Below are 20,131 nucleotides of genomic sequence, written 5' to 3'. Positions count from 1 at the left end.
GAGTGGTACTTCACCCTCCGTAGGATATCAATATCGCCCTGTGTGTTTGGACAACACAAGGCAGTCTGAAGAATCCATCATATGACACGGATCCAGCGCTGAGCTAGGACGATGACACTGATGATAGTTCCACCCGATATTAACGCAACACGAAATGTGCTATATTACGGCTCGGGTTCGAGTGGTACTTCACCCTCCGTAGGATATCAATATCGCCCTATGTGTTTGGCCAACACAAGGCAGTCTGAAGAATCCATCATATGACACGGATCCAGCCCTGTGCTAGGACGATGACACTGATGATAGTTCCACCCGATATTAACGCAACACGAAATGTGCTATATTACGGCTCGGGTTCGAGTGGTACTTCACCCTCCGTAGGATATCAATATCGCCCTATGTGTTTGGCCAACACAAGGCAGTCTGAAGAATCCATCATATGACACGGATCCAGCCCTGTGCTAGGACGATGACACTGATGATAGTTCCACCCGATATTAACGCAACACGAAATGTGCTATATTACGGCTCGGGTTCGAGTGGTACTTCACCCTCCGTAGGATATCAATATCGCCCTATGTGTTTGGCCAACACAAGGCAGTCTGAAGAATCCATCATATGACACGGATCCAGCGCTGAGCTAGGACGATGACACTGATGATAGTTCCACCCGATATTAACGCAACACGAAATGTGCTATATTACGGCTCGGGTTCGAGTGGTACTTCACCCTCCGTAGGATATCAATATCGCCCTGTGTGTTTGGCCAACACAAGGCAGTCTGAAGAATCCATCATATGACACGGATCCAGCCCTGAGCTAGGGCGATGACACTGATGATTGCTCCACCCGATATAAACGCAACACGAAATGTGCTATATTACGGCTCGGGTTCGAGTGGTACTTCACCCTCCGTAGGATATCAATATCACCCTGTGTGTTTGGACAACACAGGGCAGTCTGAAGAATCCATCATATGACACGGATCCAGCCCTGAGCTAGGGCGATGACACTGATGATTGCTCCACCCGATATTAACGCAACACGAAATGTGCTATATTACGGTTCGGGTTCGAGTGGTACTTCACCCTCCGTAGGATATCAATATCGCCCTGTGTGTTTGGCCAACACAAGGCAGTCTGAAGAATCCATCATATGACACGGATCCAGCCCTGAGCTAGGGCGATGACACTGATGATTGCTCCACCCGATATTAACGCAACACGAAATGTGCTATATTACGGCTCGGGTTCGAGTGGTACTTCACCCTCCGTAGGATATCAATATCACCCTGTGTGTTTGGACAACACAGGGCAGTCTGAAGAATCCATCATATGACACGGATCCAGCCCTGAGCTAGGGCGATGACACTGATGATTGCTCCACCCGATATTAACGCAACACGAAATGTGCTATATTACGGTTCGGGTTCGATTGCCACTTCACCCTCGTAGGATTAATACCGCACCACGAGTTTGTCCAACACTACGATGTTTAATGAATCCTTCTTATTACACAGTTTCAGCCATGAGCTAGGGCGATGTCCCGGTTCTGTTGATGGATTATCACTTAATTCAACGCAGCCCCTCTACGCCTCGCCAGCAAACACGTCTATGTTTGTGGAGAACCGCTGAAAGGGGTGCTATGAGATTGGACTGTTTCTGCAGGAAATGTACGTTTCTCAAACATGTTCCGCTGCGTAATTAAACACAAGGGATCGCCGCGCTTCTCTCACCCGTCACGTGGTCCATATACTTCAGGCGTGAACTCTACAGTGGAAAACTGGAAGGAGCTTGTAATTTGAAAATTTATACAATAATTTATTCGGTCAAACTTCACGGGATGATTTTTAAGTCACGCCGTGTATAGTATCTTGATCTTGCTTAGTTTTCTGAGTTTATCCTTGAAACATTCACAACTCTACGGAGCTTAAGTGTTATAATTTGGCATGAATACCTAACCATAACGTGTGACATTCCTACACATTTATTTTTATAATTGTTTAAATGTCCGTCGTTTTAGAATATTATTGCAAATATTTGAAAAATCCCGATGTAGGAACAAAAATGTGTTACGTAAAAGGAAAACTAGCTCACATAGACATAGCGTTAAATACCTAATTTTATTTATATTTTATAATAAACTAGCTGTTTCCCGCGGCTTCGCACGCTTTTCGTAAACTTTGCCTGTATATGAGCACTTCTGGTTCAAGTGAATTATATTTCCAATGCCGATGTAGAGTTTGTCTTGTTGCCACGACCAAGGAAATTTGTCAAACGTGTATGTTTACAACCATTGTACCATTGTACATGTACTTTATTATAAAGTGGTCCAAACCTCAAGCTTTACGTTCAACCAGAAATTTCAATAATTTTTTGCAAAAGTTGCCCGCGGCTTCGCACGCAATTTCCCGTTGAAAACAGTACACTATATTCACTTATTCTTTTTCTATCACATTCTAAACATTGCTGAGATAATTGATAGTCGTTCCATCGTGAGCCTCTTGGGCGTATTATGAAGGTATGTACCATATTCCTGCCTCTATCTAGCTGTTACCCACGGCTTCGCACGCAAATCTTAAGAACCGAAGTCCTTATATTACTTAGTAAATTTTTTTTTTTACTATAATAAATTTTAGATTAAATTAGTTATATCTCCGATGCCACGATTGAGCTTGCTTTGTTGTCTCGATCGAGAGAATATGTACACACGGAGTTTTGAGAACCATACTTCTGTCAAAAAAAACAACTAAGGTTGATTTTATAACATTCTTTATATTTGTAGCCAACGTAAGATAGTAATTATGATATCTGCATTACTCTTCTGATCAAGCATGAGCATGGTTTATATTAAATAAATATTGCAGTTAAAGGTGAATTTTTACGTCAAATTTGAATTGTATTATCTGGATAGTAAAGTCTATGTTTAACAGTGATTGCAAAAACAGTTTAAACAAAATTTGTCGTTTCTCTTAAGCTTACTCTATGCTTTAAAACTATAAGTGTAATATATGTTTACAAAGAACAACTGATTAAAAATTTGAAAAGACGTTAACATATGTTTGCTGCAATGCATTTCTTATGGGTATTTCTGTAACCAGTGGGGCGGAATCCTGAATCGGGAAAGGGATGGGCATAGCTTATAAACCTTCTCCGTGGAAAAATACATATACGTACAAATTTTCATCATGATCGGTCCAATAGTTCACGATTCCATAAAGGACAAACATACAAACATTCATTTTTATATATATAGATAAGAGAATTTATTTACATTATTCAAATAAGCGTAAATACATTGTTATTGGTGCACGCCAGCGTTAAAAAGTACATTTTATGAAGTTTTATCATCTGATTATAACAATATGTGGTACCAAATTTATATCTGTTTATGAGATAGTTTATACGTCCTAATGTTTTTACAGAGAATGGTGTGAAATCTGCATACGAATGTTAAAACCCTGCTATGTTAAAACTAGTACAAACTACTTTTATACTTGTAGCAGTGCAGTCGGTTACACAATCACGCGAAACCGCCACAATACAACTTAAACCGTTACAAAATTGCGATTTCTAGTAGGTATTAAAGTTAGCCCATTTTAAATTAAAACATTTAAGTTCATTTTACACTCCTTGTGCTCGTTTGTATATTTTAATTTGATTTGATAACTACCGTATAAATACATAGCGTTCTCGTGCAGCTATGAAACTATTTTTACAATGACCTATGACCTACAGACCACCAGTGCTCGTCCCCAGTCAAACAACAATTAATTGAGAGCGCGCAGCGTAGCAATTAGTGTTCTCTTCTCTGTAAAGGACATTTCTCATTAAAACTAGCTTGATTTGTTTAACGCTCCTGTAAAGATATAATTAGTCTCGTAGCCTTCTTGAAAATTGACATACAAACATTTATAATGAATTAAATTTCTTCTTGAAGATAAAAATCCTTCTATAAATAGAGAAACAAAATGTTAAAATGATGTAGGACATGATGTAATAATAAGGATGTCTAGAATATATGTCGTACCATTTTTTCTCTGCAATACTGACGATAATATTCGTTCCCAATTGCACTTGGGGATACAATAATGAATACTTTTTATTGTATCATGTTGTAACTATATATGTAATGATGATAAATTCCCAACGCAGTTTACGTCATTTAGGAGAATAACATGTTTTTGTGCATTTGCCATCATGGTATCAATTTACATTAACGTGACCATGGAAAGGTATGTTCATTTTTTTCCCTGAAAACTACAATTTTTCCTGAAAACAATATTGAAGAAAAAATTCGTCGGCAACGAAAATCAAAGGAGCTACGATTTTTTTAAATCCTCTGAAAACTCCGTTTTTGACAGTTTCCTATATCTCCACGTCTGCTCAAACTCAGTATAGCCAGATTTTAAAAACCGATTATCATACCAACAACGAGAAATTATCGTACTTTCATATAAAATAATCGTACCAAACACATTTAACGAAAAAGTATGTTATGTTCGTATAATAAATTATGTTACGGTATAATTAACTTTTGGTTTGTTACTTGTATAAATTTGTCAAAAATCTTTCATGGTACGATAATAACTACCCATCTTACCGGCGCATAAAATCAATGAAATTATCGTACCTTTACGATAATTATCGTACCTCTGGCAACACTATCCATATTTGACAGTTTGGTATTACTTGGTCAAATAAAGAAAGGGCGCCATTTTGAACTACCGTTGTTCCTCCGTGTCTATTCTTAACCTCCTAGTTCAGTAGTGGTAATGGCACACCTTTGTGTTGGATGTTCGGTATCTCGCGTGGAAGCAATTCGTAAAGACGAGTCTGACTAATACGTTAATCCTGTCAACGATGCCTGCCCGCTGCGAAGTGCTGCACACTGCTTGCTGTTTTAGAAAAAAATTAACTCGAGCTCGCAAAAGTCGAATCCCAGATCACGTGATGCCCCTGCTCCTTAACGCAATAATGTCCGAAAGGCATCAATATAATACAATAATATACTTTCCCCCCAGTTCATATGCACCTGTGATAATAATACTTGGCTATAAATGCCCAACCCGTGAAAAAAGTCTATTTTCCATGGTCACGCTAATGTAAATAAATACCGCCATCATTCATCGACAAAAAGAACAATAAAAAAGAATTTAGGAAATCTCAAAGACCACAACCTTGACAATTTTTTACAATTTCAGTCAGTTCTTCCGACCGATGTTCAAAATTAATATAAACAAATAGAATAGAATTTAATTTTTCCAACAACAAATTATACATTTTAGATTATAATAACCTTTTACTTTGGAAGAAAAACAACGTATAATGTTTAAGTGAATGATTATTCATTTTAAATAGTACTGTTAATGATAAAGTATCCGTCTAGTTAACAATTTTTTATTAGACAAAGCAATGATTTATTAGGTAAAAATTAATTGTTCTCCTTAAAAAATCATTTATAACAAAAATACATTGTTCTACATAATACTCCCTTCATTACTTCACTGTATTATTAATGTGAGTAAGTAAAAAAAGCATTGTAAAAAATGGCTATGTTATGAGAAAACATTGCTTTAAAAATGGCCCTGGTTTATAGTGGCAAAACTTATAATGTAGGCCCTGTTGCAGACGGCTTAATACCCTTTTCTTGTCTCAAGAACTGGACGTGAGAAATATTTTTTTACAGTTAGTTACTCTTCACAGCCAATGAAGGATCGTGCACAAGGAGTTCGACAAAACATTATTCGGAAGCCATTTTGTAATGGGTTAACCTTTTAAAGATGTTTGCGGTATGCATCCGCTTACATCCGTATACATCTGCTTAGACAAACCCTTGTACATATTGACCTCTGATGTACATTATAAATCGTTGTCTGTGTGTTTCCCGATTTCTCAAAGGGGAGATAAGTCGTACAAGATTCAATAAAAAATTCCAAACAATAATCTACTTCTTCAAAGATTGGTACTTGGACTAGTACATTGACAAGAGCATTGATTTAAAATCCATGTAAATGATAAAAACATTAACCGCATAAGAATTGACAGGAAATAAAAACTAACCGTATACTTATATTTATTAGATTACTTTTAGGAGTATGTTTAATAGCACATAATCAGCCTTTTTACAAACATCATTGCCATTTCCCTGTTACAGATTACACGCTCACTCTCACCACACAAGAAATTATAAAAAATATTTCTCTTAGAATGTTAAATCACCCTTTCCTCTTCGAAACCCGACTTCTAGCCAGACTGTTCTACAAGGAGTTGAGGTTATGTCACATCGATGGAACTTATAATTACACAAAACACAAAATTACCGACAACTCTGAGACTGACACCAACGACTTATAAGTACATAATTAGTCCCCCATAGACATTAAAAGCATTCAAATTGCAATCGTTTGAGCTTTACGATGAAGCCCCATTAGGAATTATCCATTAATTAAAGGTCATTACTTTTTGATCGGGACCGAAGCTGCCTAAACTTTCTACGAAACCAGTTTGACAGTCGCTTTGATAGTACTTTATGCCAGACAAAACACACACCTCGGGTGTGGTTACATGGGGACCATTGCTCAACCAACCCCAGCTGTCCAGGTCATAACTGAGAGAGAAAAAGAGATGAATACTCTCTAAAAATATGAATGCCTCCTTTTTTTACTTTTTCTGATAAAGTGAAGACATTAATATGTAAATAAACATTAGTTACACAATTAAATTCTTGAATTATTTTGACCTCCCAGTTGAGAGCCATGTTCAGACAAGAGTTTCAACAGAAAATATCAATAATACGCATCCTTCTGTGCAGGTGAGCTGAGCTGGGCTTTATCGTGATTGGCTGAATCTTAACCAACCACCGATCAATGTGCCCCACAGTAATTAATATGGCTTCTTTATCGACACCATTTCGACACTATCTTATTTGTTGACGTTATTTTACTTCTTGGTTATTTCTAAGGTTACTCTTATTATCCTTGGATAATAGTACGAAATTTTTGTATCATATTCTATTACTCTATTGCAGGTTAGGTTTTGGAACTGTGTTCCGCTATGGCTCTTTTTTCTCGTATACTGCCGTGTTGTGTGTCTATGTGGCGATATTAAACGTTTTGATTCCACAATAAAGACTGAATCACAACCATAAGGAATTTTGTAGACTTCAGGCGTACACAGTGAAATTGTGTCTAGTCTCGAACTGTTTACAGTTTTGATATTGTGTCTCCTTGTACCTATTTGATGTCAGAAAGATAGGCCAATACTGGGCCATTATATAGAAAACGAAACAATAGAAAATGTTAAGCAATGAAGAAACTAAAACTGTGTCTATCGAATGTGGGGGAGGAGATGAGGGTGTTGAGAGTACCGGGGAGCATGACGACGACACATGGACATCAGGCGGATATGGCTAATTGGAAACTGCCCGCACGATTCACGCATCATGGCTTCGCTCCAAGTCCACGTTGAGAGGAACAAAGCGCATGGTCAATTGTCCAAAGAAGTACCCATAACAAACGACGCATTCACCTTTTACAGTGATTCAATCTACGCATATAGCTAATACCATTTGTTATTTGACTATATAAAGGAAAATTTTTTTTAGGAAAAACTGTTCGAACCCTATGTACATTTTTATTTACCTCGCAGGAAATCGAACCCGTAACCCCGTGCGGCTAGAGAGCCGCAGTCTTACCCTTACGTTACGGTTGCAGGTTACCTGGATTTTGAGAACAATGTTTCTCAATGTTCAGTACGGACACCTCTCCTGATTGTTTGATAAGGTCCTCGAAAGACCACTGGTCCATGAGAACGGACAGCATATTTAAGACTAAAAATGAGATCCTCATTACAAATGGTTCACAAAATAGTTTTAAACTTATGGTTGTTTATATAATTCTCGAGAGTACTTACGCTAAATGTCAAAATGTTTGAAATAGCAACATATTGGCGCAATAGTTTCATCTGACAATAGCTTGACAGGAGCTGTCGTGTACATAGTATAAATGAGATATATTTATATCGTACGGCTTTTACTTAGGGTTGGACACTATCTGAACTATAGGTGTTTACAATTAGCTCACCGCTACAATTGTATTGCTCGATGTATCGACGAGAAAGTGTGTTTTAAGGTTAATTGACTTAATATAAAATTGTAATATAAATTACATTTTTGCATTTAGACAACACTTTTCTCGTCAACCAGCTATCTATAAATTGCATACCCACGAATATACATCATCGCATTATTATATCACATTATTTATTTTGGGGTTTATCTTTTGCATATTATTTAGAATTTTGAATAATCAGTGTTGGTGTTTATTTTTGTTTATAATGTATATGATGTATATTTGCTCCTCCTGTCAATAATATTTTTACAAGTTTTTTATTTCTTGAGCCGAATCTTGTTATATATCAAATTACATGCATTGTATTTAGAATATTATTTCAAGTAGGCATTGGTTTTTTTCTGATATACTAATTATTCCATGTTATGAATTGTATATAACATCTTATAACATGTATTTATTAGTATACTAGCTTGTTACTTAATCATAAGCGACATCTTGTAATTTGTTTTGTTTATTATAATCTTAATATGATATGTGAAAATGATCATGCCTGTTGGAATAAATAAATAAGGGTTTACTGATAAGTAATCTATTTTTGCATTTACGGTCTTCCAACTAAACCATAATTTGGAATCAAATGTCACGTGAACAACCGTCCCCACATGTGGAGAACCGCAGATCAGCTCAAGCAATACACGTGCAATAGTTGTGGCACGTCCAATGGATTAGTCACAGAGGACCCGTGTCATACATCCGCCGCAGTACTGTACAGCCGTATCTATCGATGTTACTGTCGCTATAGATATACACGGAGTGCTTCCAACTAAACCATAATTTGGAATCAAATGTCACGTGAACAACCGTCCCCACATGTGGAGAACCGCAGATCAGCTCAAGCAATACACGTGCAATAGTTGTGGCACATCCAATGGATTAGTCACAGAGGACCCGTGTCATACATCCGCCGCAGTACTGTACAGCCGTATCTATCGATGTTACTGTCGCTATAGATATACACGGAGTGCTTCCAACTCTGGGCTAATTTGGAATCAAATGTCACGTGAACAACCGTCCCCACATGTGGAGAACCGCAGATCAGCTCAAGCAATACACGTGCAATAGTTGTGGCACGTCCAATGGATTATTCACAGAGGACCCGTGTCATACATCCGCCGCAGTACTGTACATCCGTATCTATCGATGTTACTGCCGCTATAGATATACACGGAGTGCTTCCAACTCTGGGCTAATTTAACATTGATCTAGTATGGAATGCGAACACTAAAAAAATATGAAGTAACAACAGAGTTAATCAATCACATAAGTTAAACTTTTTCATACGGGTTTACATGAATATTTTAAATTAAATTACAGCAAAATAATTAAAGCACTGTGTTTTCACAGAGTTCAAAAATTAACCAAATCTGTAGATTTCTTGGGTTTTCTGTTTTCAGGTGATCCCATTGTGATTAACCATAGAGAAGGTACGCAACGAGAATATATCAATTCCAGACTTACAAACATTATTCATCTAAGAATTTTGATCTAAGAATAGTGAAGAGATTTTTGTTTTCTCGCAGAAACCCGACGTTAACTCTTCAACCGTCTGCCTTGTTTTGGTTGTAATTTTGTAAATTATCATATTTTAAAAGTCACAAAATAATAATTCTGAAGGAGGTGACAATACATGCCTATTTTAATCACTAATGTAATGGCATTATTTTTTTGTATTAAAATTATAAATGTTCTGCTAGCAAACATTATGTGCAACAAAAACTACGCATATCAGGGATCAAAACTCATCATTTCTAAAATGTAGTTATATTTTCAAATTTCGGTTTGGGGGAATTAATTCCTAAACCTCCTCCTCAGATACGCCCCTGATGGGATTACGACTGTTACGTCCAGAACCCGAAGTGTCAAGCCTGACACCCGTCTTTTACGACCGATAATAGCGCCAAAAAACCGAGGACACCGTTACTTAGCGGGACACCGCTTCTGGTGTTCGCTGGCGCGGACTGTGTGGACATGATGGACACCAGTCAGACCGGTACTGTACTACATCTACTAAATCTAACAATAGTACTGATACGACAGTTTAGCAAATCTACTGGTCTAACAATACAAGGCTGCGCTAGATTTCGAATTGCGGTGATTTCATACGTTATCTTCCATTGCGACCTCATGTCGTCGCAACCGGAAGAGGGCACCTTCCAGAGGAATAATAATTAACCGTGGATCCGCCACTAGATTCCCCCTATCCAAAACCTAACCAGCTTTGATGACAAAAGATAAACTAATAATTTGGATATGGTTCCGAAAGGTTCCCTAACAATTACACTGCATTGTAAACTTAGACAACTAAACTCGACTGTAGTAAAATAACCTTGATATTTTCCTGATAAGAATATTAAGCCACATTCAGTTTTACGCCCTCATTGTTGATCATAGCGTTATGGGAGATACTACATTGTAAACTTAGACAACTAAACTCGACTGTAGTAAAGTAACTTGATATTTTCCTGATAAGAATATTAATTCTTTGTTTGAAGGTTATTTTTGACGATGGAAGGATTGTGAAGGAAACAGGATTTTTCCGGACATTTGCCATCGTTAAGTGAAACAAGAAAACAGTAACACTTAACACATTCTGTGTTACTGTTTTCTTGTTTCACTTAACGAGGGCTGTCATCCTGTTTCCTTCAATATTAAGCCACATGCAGTTTTACTCCCTCATTGTTGATCATAGCGTTATGGGAGATACTACATTGTAAACTTAGACAACTAAACTCGACTGTAGTAAAATAACCTTGATATTTTCCTGATAAGAATATTAAGCCACATGCAGTTTTACGCCCTCATTGTTGATCATAGCGTTATAGGAGATACTACATTGTAAACTTAGACAACTAAACTCGACTGTAGTAAAATAACCTTGATATTTTCCTGATAAGAATATTAAGCCACATGCAGTTTTACGCCCTCATTGTTGATCATAGCGTTATGGGAGATACTACATTGTAAACTTAGACAACTAAACTCGACTGTAGTAAAATAACCTTGATATTTTCCTGATAAGAATATTAAGCCACATGCAGTTTTACGCCCTCATTGTTGATCATAGCGTTATGGGAGATACTACATTGTAAACTTAGACAACTAAACTCGACTGTAGTAAAATAACCTTGATATTTTCCTGATAAGAATATTAAGCCACATGCAGTTTTACGCCCTCATTGTTGATCATAGCGTTATGGGAGATACTACATTGTAAAGAAATAATTAATAAACATCTTATAATATACTACTACTATACACTTTAAATAAATGGTTAAACTTGATTTGTATTCTGATGATTACAGCTAGAAATAATAAAAAACTCAGTATGATACAAATGTGAACTTTAATGATGATAAATATTGACATACAGGTTTGAATTTTGAAACAAGATGGAGGATACAATAATGGTAATTTTTTTTAAATACAGTTCTTAAATTTTAGGGTAGGGTGGTCGTGCTGGCTTAATGAAATAGAAATATTAGGTATTGTTTTTAATAAAAGATTTTGTAATTTTGAAAAATAATTTTGTTAAATTTTAATTATATTAATTTTGAATTGTTAGCCAAATCGAATGTTCCTGGGTTTTATGTTCTTCCAATGGATCAACCACTGTTAAATTTAAAAAGGAACTTTCTCACCCAATGTCTGTCTTCTGCTTCTCTGTACTTCAGTGATAATATGAATTTAATAAATTAACCTTTCTTTTGAACCAAATACTGCTAAATAAAATGTAACCAGTTTCTTTCTTTAAAATAATAATCTTGCTTCACTTCTTCTATATCCGTCTCTCCTCTCAACTTTTAAACCTCTGCTCTCTTCACTCAACAATCGTCCCTGCACACTGTATCACTGACTTTAGTTTACTTTATAACTTTGAGTTTTATATGTAATAAGGTGAATTTTGATTAATTTTGATATATTTAATTTTGTATTTATTATGGTTTGTATTAAAATTTGAGACAATTTATAAATAATTATTCCTTAGTTATTTAATTATTATTACTAATAAATTTCTAAATTAAATTAAGTATTGAAATTAATGTGAGATGGGTGTATGAAATGAGTCATTACAATCTATACACTTTATACTTTTTCTGTAAAGTGCATACTTTTTTAATATTTAAACGACGAAGTACGACAAAGTTTGAGATTGTTTCTGAATAACCCTCAAAAATATCGAAAAATCAAAAAATCTTTTGGATGCATAATAATTACGTCTTTAAAATGATACATCTCCCATAACTCTACGACAAAAATAAAGTGATATCACTGCATGAGGTTTAACATTGCCCTCAAGGGGAAAAGACTCACTGCCAATTTATTATGGCCGGCTTTTGAACAAAACCAATGGAAACTCATTTAACACTTTTGATTACTTCTGTATGAATGGAACTTGTGACCTATTAGGTCAGAGAGGTCGCACGTGGCTGTGGTAACGTCACACAAACTGATTGATGAATGAAGATTAGGTGCTATTCATAATTCCCCTCCTCTTTAATAGAGAGGAAGCAATTAAAACTTATTACTGTAATCATTTTTAACAACTATCAAGATTATTTTTATACACATTACTGCACCACAGACAATTATTTTGTATTTGGGACTCTCAAGAAGAAGTAAATATATGCGTGTGTTTTTTATTATTATTTTAACAAAATGTTTGAAATATCGGATTTTAAAACCTGCTTCGGATTAGATGAAAAATTTAGCAATCATTGAAATGATCCAATTCAAAAATTGTATTTTATATTTTCTAAGGTATGACATATAATGAAAGGGGCATGAAGCATTACTACCATACTAAAAATGAAGCTACAGTATACGTTTCAGTTATGTGAAGACTAGTTAATTTTAATGTGCTAATCTAAAAATCGGAAATGCTAAGATCGACAAAAATTACTGCCAAAACCCTCTCTTGCTAATGCAGTTGGCTATACTGCTCGCTACTTTACTATACTTAGTAAAGATGGATATAATCTTATCCACCAATCTTTTACATTCTGAGAAAACATTGAATCGTTTACTTACTAAATGAAGAACACTCCTGAATCTGAATATTGTACTAATCTAAAAAAACATGGTTTCAATTTAAATCGACATAAAAAACTTATTAATTACACTCATTATCCCAAAGAGCTTCACAAGTGTCGTGTGTACTTGTGATCACGGGCTCGCATGGTAATTGTTCGGCTCTGTGTCTGGGTAAGCTAGAAAGATTGAGAGTCTACACATTGAACGAAATGTAGATAGTATCTAAGTTTTCCAGTTCACACCAGGTCGAATTACACAGTTAGGCCTACATTCTTGAAACATTTCGACCTCGTTGTGGAGACCCATCTTTAGTCAACAGTTCACCTTCAGTGTACATTTTACGACTGAAGATATATCTCCACAAGGAGGCCAAAATATTTCAAGGGTTTAACTGCGTACGCAATATTTTGACACGGTGTATACGGAGAAACCTAAATAATATATCGATTTCTCTGGCTCGTTTTAATAACCTTTCATTACATTTCGGGTAGAAGTTCTCGGACTGCGACGCGAAGTTATCGAATACAGTTAATATGAAACAGAGCACAAATACCGCGTTACGCTCTCTATATTTGATTTCATATGTTAACATATTCTGTTTGATAGTTTCGCGTCGCCTCACATCGAGCCAGGTCGCGTCTCTGTGTTTCGTATCCTAGGACAAGACTACACGGAATTAGTGAATACGACTTCTAGTATAATCGGGAACATCCTGATAATATTCTAAATGCGAAAGATCCTTTGTTTGTTTATTTTGCTTTCACACATAAAACTATTCAACCGATTGTACCGAAATTTCACATGGACCATCTTAGTGGAATGAATATACGCCCGCCGTTCTTATTTCGAAAATCCTTCCGGGCTACGCCCCACTGGTCTGGAAAGCAGTTAAAAATTCAATGTTGGTCTCTTAAGTTGTGAAACATTAATTGAAATAGCCTGTTAAATATAATTAACTGTTCTGTGTAAACATTGTATTATGATAGCACGACCATATGTTTCATTAATTTAAACACTAGTTTCAATTTTGTTTGTGTTTATACAATGAACGCATAACACATAACAAAAGTAACAACACTTCTTATTTCAACGTCGTGGCAACAAGGCAAACTAATTTATTTATTATGGATTTTATTCCATGAACTAAACAAACCATTCGCTCCGAGACTAAAATTCTAAGAAACAAGCGAGCACATTGAGTCCGTGATTATAGCAAGTTGAGTCATAAAACAATACATGAAACACTAAATGCAATTTTCATGACAGAAAATCGTCGAGAGGACATCTTATCTATTTTTCACTGTTAAGATATATGATATTGTGTAGAAATATAATTACTAATATTAGACTGGACCGAGCAAATAATATGACAGCGAACATTGATTGGAAAGCAAGAACATGTACTTTACTGTATTGTGTATCATCTTTACATATGGATGACAACTTTTATGATGTTAGTATTATTGGTGTTAATTTTAGATTTTAATTTTCAATCACGATATCTATGTCGAGAGAACTGTACTGTTTCGAATCCAACCTCATTACAAAATTATATTTAGATCTATATATTGTGTCTTGGGGCAAAATAGCAAACTCCTATTTTGCTTTGGTAATATGATAAATTTGAATTAGAAGTGTAAAACCTGAAATAAGAATTAATTACTCACAATTTTGCTTAATCGTCTTAATCGTGAACACTAAAAAATAAAATGGGCACCTGATGCGTGACGTATGACTAATTCCATTTTAAAATTATTATAGGACCCTACCGTATTATTTCATAAGTGCTTTCACTTCGATTTAGGAGTTCCTCTAAATTCCTCTTTTCAAAATACACTAAAAACTGGTGTCGAAACAAAACAATTTACAGTAAAGTGTCGACTGTACCGGGCGGTTTATCTGCTTTACGGATTACCAATGGCGTCCTAGGAACAACAATTTACATTCAACTAATTATAGTAAATTGTGTTAACTAACTTAACTCATACAAATATTAAAGCAATTCAATACGTTTTCTAAACATATCTAACTTATTAAGGGTATCAGAAATAATAAAAAAATTAGAAAAATAAATTGTCTGCCAATATAGAGTATTTGGTACCCGCTACTGAAAACTTATACTCCTAGATCGACTCCGCTAATAATCGAAAGTTTACTGTACTGCCGAATCCGTAAGTATTCCTTACAATATTTTTAATGATCTTCTTTCATAAGATATCTCCCATGCCACAATTTTTGTATTCGCCACCACGACACAAAAAAACCATAGTTCATGGATCAGTTCACACTTCGTGGAGAACAAACCCAAAGATGAATCTGTTTTTCAAAGGAGAGGTCGCATTTCGAGGCCAGATGGCCAGAACATTGTTGCCGCAGACAAAGACGTCTCTGTGGCTGCAGTCTCGCCTGTGTTCTACCGATCCATCCAGGCGAGCAGCGCTGTCAGGAGATACTAAAAATTAGCAATTAGCCCAGGCACTGAGCCGTGGCCGTGCTTTGGCGATGGTGCGATCGTTTCCGTGACATTGTGGCCCAGAACCCGTAATGTTTACTAGTACTCAATGGCATAGAAATGATCGAACTCCCATTTACGTTTAATGGCTGACAATGTACTGCAATATTTATTTGACCACTTCATTAATACCAAATACTAGATCAGACAGTCACCCTCCCTCCCCAACTGTCCAGTGATGGATATGATTCATCCCCCCCCCCAAAAAAAACCCCAAATCTCGAGGCCGGTAACTGACAGCTGGAAATATTTCTAATGCCCCCGGTTTCTAAAACACCACATCTACATCAGTTCTACACACATAGCGATTTGGCCAATCAATAGAACACCCTTTGGCCATATAAACGTTAAATGTAGCGAACTAGAAAAGTCACTATACGATCCCTGATGTAGCACTGGGGATAGACCTAAAACCTATCAGGGCTGATGTAAACCCAAGCGGAGTTTCCTACCCATGCTTTATCGGACCTGTTTATTATGCATTGTTTGAGGGGTTGAATGTATTTACCGACGACGACGTCGCGTGGTGGCGAGCACACCATCAACCGGCTTGCAAATAAAACACGCTAAACCAATATGTACTTGGTATGTCACAGTATCAGACTTCAGCTTTACCTAATTAATAATTAAAATATTGTTACCACGGCATGGTTACCGTACCAAATGAAACTAGCAAGCATTGTTTTACATTACAAACTAGTGACCTATTCCTATAATCACATAAGTAATCCTAAATTATTTTAGTAATTTTTAAATGTTAAAATATGTATTCTTCTCAACTACATGCAATTAATCCGTACTGGGGGACTAAAAGAATATACAATTTTTATCCTCATTTTTTAATACTTCTACAGAAAATCTACAACAAGAATCATATGAGAAATTAATAACAAGGCCAACAATATTACTACTAACAATAAAACAGTAGCCTTCTAGTTTCCGTTCAATAAATATGTACCTTGTAAAAAGTAAAATGTGTTTTTTAATAATACAAATGTATGAGCTTTTTAAATATATTAATATGAATCATGTCTTCATTAATTAATTTAGAAAATCTACAACTGTAATGCATTCGCGTATCTTTTACGTTATATAAACAAAATCAGTAAATAATAAGATATGGTATTTATTTAACTTGTATTAATTACAATCAAAAATTCTTATATATGAAATTTGGAATATGGATTCATTGAAAATAATGGTGAATTTTAAAACCGTTGACAATTTCATCTCGTACAAACTGCTGAAATAATTAAAATGTATTAAACATAATATACATTAAATATACTATACACAACGTGATAACAATATTTGAAACCCGTAGAAAAAAATGTATTTACTGTTGTAATACAGAAAGGGTAGGCTATTACAGTACAATGAGGCCATTCACTGAATCGCTACTGTTGTAGTGTGCTTTGGCTATACAAAGTTATCAATGGTTTATGATCTGTTGACAGGTTTATGCTGACTGGTTGTTGATCATTTGATTGACCAAAACCAACAAGGTTCCATTCATTGTTGACAACGCTAAACGAGTGGCAGCACGCGCAGTCTGGCGGCCATGTGGCAAACTACTGGAGTCAGTTCACGGTTTCTCCGCCTGATAGCGGTAGCGTTCAGTTGTGATGTCCTCTCAACAATGCATCTTTGTTTCGTCACTATCCAGCAACCGTGGCTAAAACAACTTTACGTACATTTATCGTTAGTGTTCTAATAATTTTCTATTTGTTAAATATTTTATAGTATGCATTTAAAAGATACCTTCGAATAAATTTACGGTCTTTGTAACGAAGTTCCGCAATACATACCATATAAGTTTTTTTTTTTAATTTCACTTGTAGAGATAATTTGATTTTTTGTTCTTCAAAAGATCACATTTAATACAAGTGTATACAAACAATGTATTTGTATTAAAATAAAAATTCAATACAATATAACAAAATAATACCATTGTAGTACTTCTAGCACCCATACATTATTTGAAGATCCTCATTGATGCAAAAAATATGTGCGTGAAAAGGGGAAAACTTGAGCTTCTCACAGTGTCAGAATTGTTAGAAATTGTTTCGTGTTTAGATTTCTCTGTCATTCTTTTCCCAGTTGACGACTACTATTTCCGCAGATGTCTCCGTAGTGTTATTACACAATCTTTATTTTACTATTATTATAAAAGTGATTATTTTTGAATTGACAACAGTAAATCATTACTTTATTAATAGTTTACTGAGGTGACAGTGAAATTAAAATAGTGATTTAGATTATGTGTTTTGCTATCCTAATGATAAGCAAAACAATATTTCTAATCCACACTTTGGTTAGAGAAAAATTAGTCCTGCGAGCCAGTATATTCAAATCTGAATCACATATTAATAATTACAAGAGAGGACTGGGGACAAACCTGGAGTGCGTCCTAAAGATGCAAACTATCAATCAACATTAACTCAAAGATTGTGGGAACAAATTCATACACAGTGACGCGAAATTATCAAATACTATGACATATTGAATGAAATACACAGATCTCGTTGCGTTGCGTTGCGTCACTGTCTGTGCATTTGTACCCATGACGGGGATGCTGCTTTAGCACCCACTCCCTCCTTGGGGCTCAGTAAGCACGCCTGGGGGAACTTATTCAATGCATGGGCAAGGTCAAGGTGCTGAATTAGCACCCCTACCCCCATTTTCAAGGAGGTTCTACCGTTTCTTATGACTGACTAGTGAAAACAATAAATTGTAGAAAAAGTGTTATTAATTTATGTTTTAACTCTCCAATAAACATTTTAATAGAATGCAAAGTGCCTTGTTTTAACTGTGACTATATTCCATGCATAGTATTTCTTACAATGGGCATTTAATTATTTGTAAATGCGAAAAAGTAATAGTTATACTTCTAGTAATTATAATTAAGTAGAAAACTAAATTAGTCTTACAATATATTCATTTGGCTCATTATTAAAAAGAATCCAGTATGAATTCAGCGAGTATGTTTAAATGATAGTGAACAAGTTTTTGAAGATTGAAAAGAGAACTATTCTAGTGCCTATAACTCTTTCCTTTTATAGATTAAGATTTATAACGTACATGGTAGGCATACTTAAATGTACAGATTTAGCAACCAGAAATGTCGTACTTAACACTGTTTAAGGTCATTTAATTCTGACTAAAAACTGTTGATAATGAAAAAATTAATCATTAAATGGTGTAATCATTTCAATAACTGTGTTGAACTGACAGTAATCTATGTACTATTTATATAGTTAGTATTTCCCGAGCTTCTTGATAGTACCAAAATGTTCTAGAAACCTTCAGACTACCTATGAGGCGCCCTCGCCCACAAACCCTCCGAGGTAGCTGATAATCCGCCGTGAAATGTTTTGACCATGGGTGCACTGGACCCCGTCCCACAACCAGGTTTCCTTGAGGCTAGGCACAAATTCGGCATTCTCAATCCTACTCCAGTAACATTGCCGGTGAAACCGTTTCCTTATGACTTTTGGGAACTCTGAGAGACCCTTATTCAAGTCACCCAAAAATTGCATTTTGCACCAAACTCAAATACTGTATTAATTTAATTTCATATAAAACCCGAAAATGTGTAACTTGTACTAACCTAAGCCAGGTCCTCATGAGTAATCAAATAAATTATCACTCTGTAATCACCGAGAATTCACTCAAGAACATTCATTCTTGAAATACAGAACACGTATCATTAATACATTCCTGCAAAGATGATAGTGAACAATAATACATTATTTGTAGACACGTTTGTCGAAAAGAACTGTCCCTTGATTACAGTGTGGGGAAAGCGTCCATAATAATAATAATAATAATAATAATAAATTTCCTTATTGCATTAACATTCATATAACTGCATAGCATGCGTCAATAGTTTTATAAATATTACTATAATACTGATCCACAAGGACGTACCCAGCGAGAGGGTCCAAGGGGTCCGGATCCCCCTTAATTTTTTAATTGTCTCAATACGTTTTAATGAACGATGATTATTATTTAAATAATTCAGTATTACTGACATGCACTGCTGAAAGATCGTTCTTAACACATATACGGGTCAAGAACTTTTTAAGGAAAAAATTGGGCTTTACTTTCTGTCCAGTTTTTGGAAAATATCAGTTGATTGACCTCTCTCCCTAAACTTTTTTCTTGCTATGTTCTCACTATCCAACAATAAGGTTTTAGATTTCGTTTTCGATATCAGAACTGGGGTTTTACATTGACTATCAATTATGAATTTCAAGTATTTTATTTCCACTGGCCCATATAGAAACAGGGTAAAGTTAAAACTGTAATCCCCTGAAGCATCTTTGCGTGGCTCCCTTGAGTTCAATTTTAAAAGAATTCTGACAGCTTTCTTTTGCTCTAAATACTCTTTCAAATTTGTATCTATAACAGCTGCGCCATAATGTCAACTCGTAACATAAATGTAAATGTAT

The 20,131-nt window shown here is 35.5% G+C and overlaps 1 protein-coding gene across 4 annotated transcripts in view; it reads right to left on the bottom strand.

Moving 5' to 3' along the window:
* Nucleotides 1-20,131, bottom strand: part of LOC124355078 (SLIT-ROBO Rho GTPase-activating protein 1-like) — a 338,240-nt gene that overhangs the window by 219,175 nt on the left and 98,934 nt on the right. The gene's annotated exons all lie outside the window — the stretch shown is intronic.

This window comes from Homalodisca vitripennis, chromosome 2 (genome assembly GCF_021130785.1).
Source record: "Homalodisca vitripennis isolate AUS2020 chromosome 2, UT_GWSS_2.1, whole genome shotgun sequence".
NCBI classification, from domain to species: domain Eukaryota; kingdom Metazoa; phylum Arthropoda; class Insecta; order Hemiptera; family Cicadellidae; genus Homalodisca; species Homalodisca vitripennis.
This window is presented reverse-complemented; position numbering and strand designations above follow the sequence as displayed.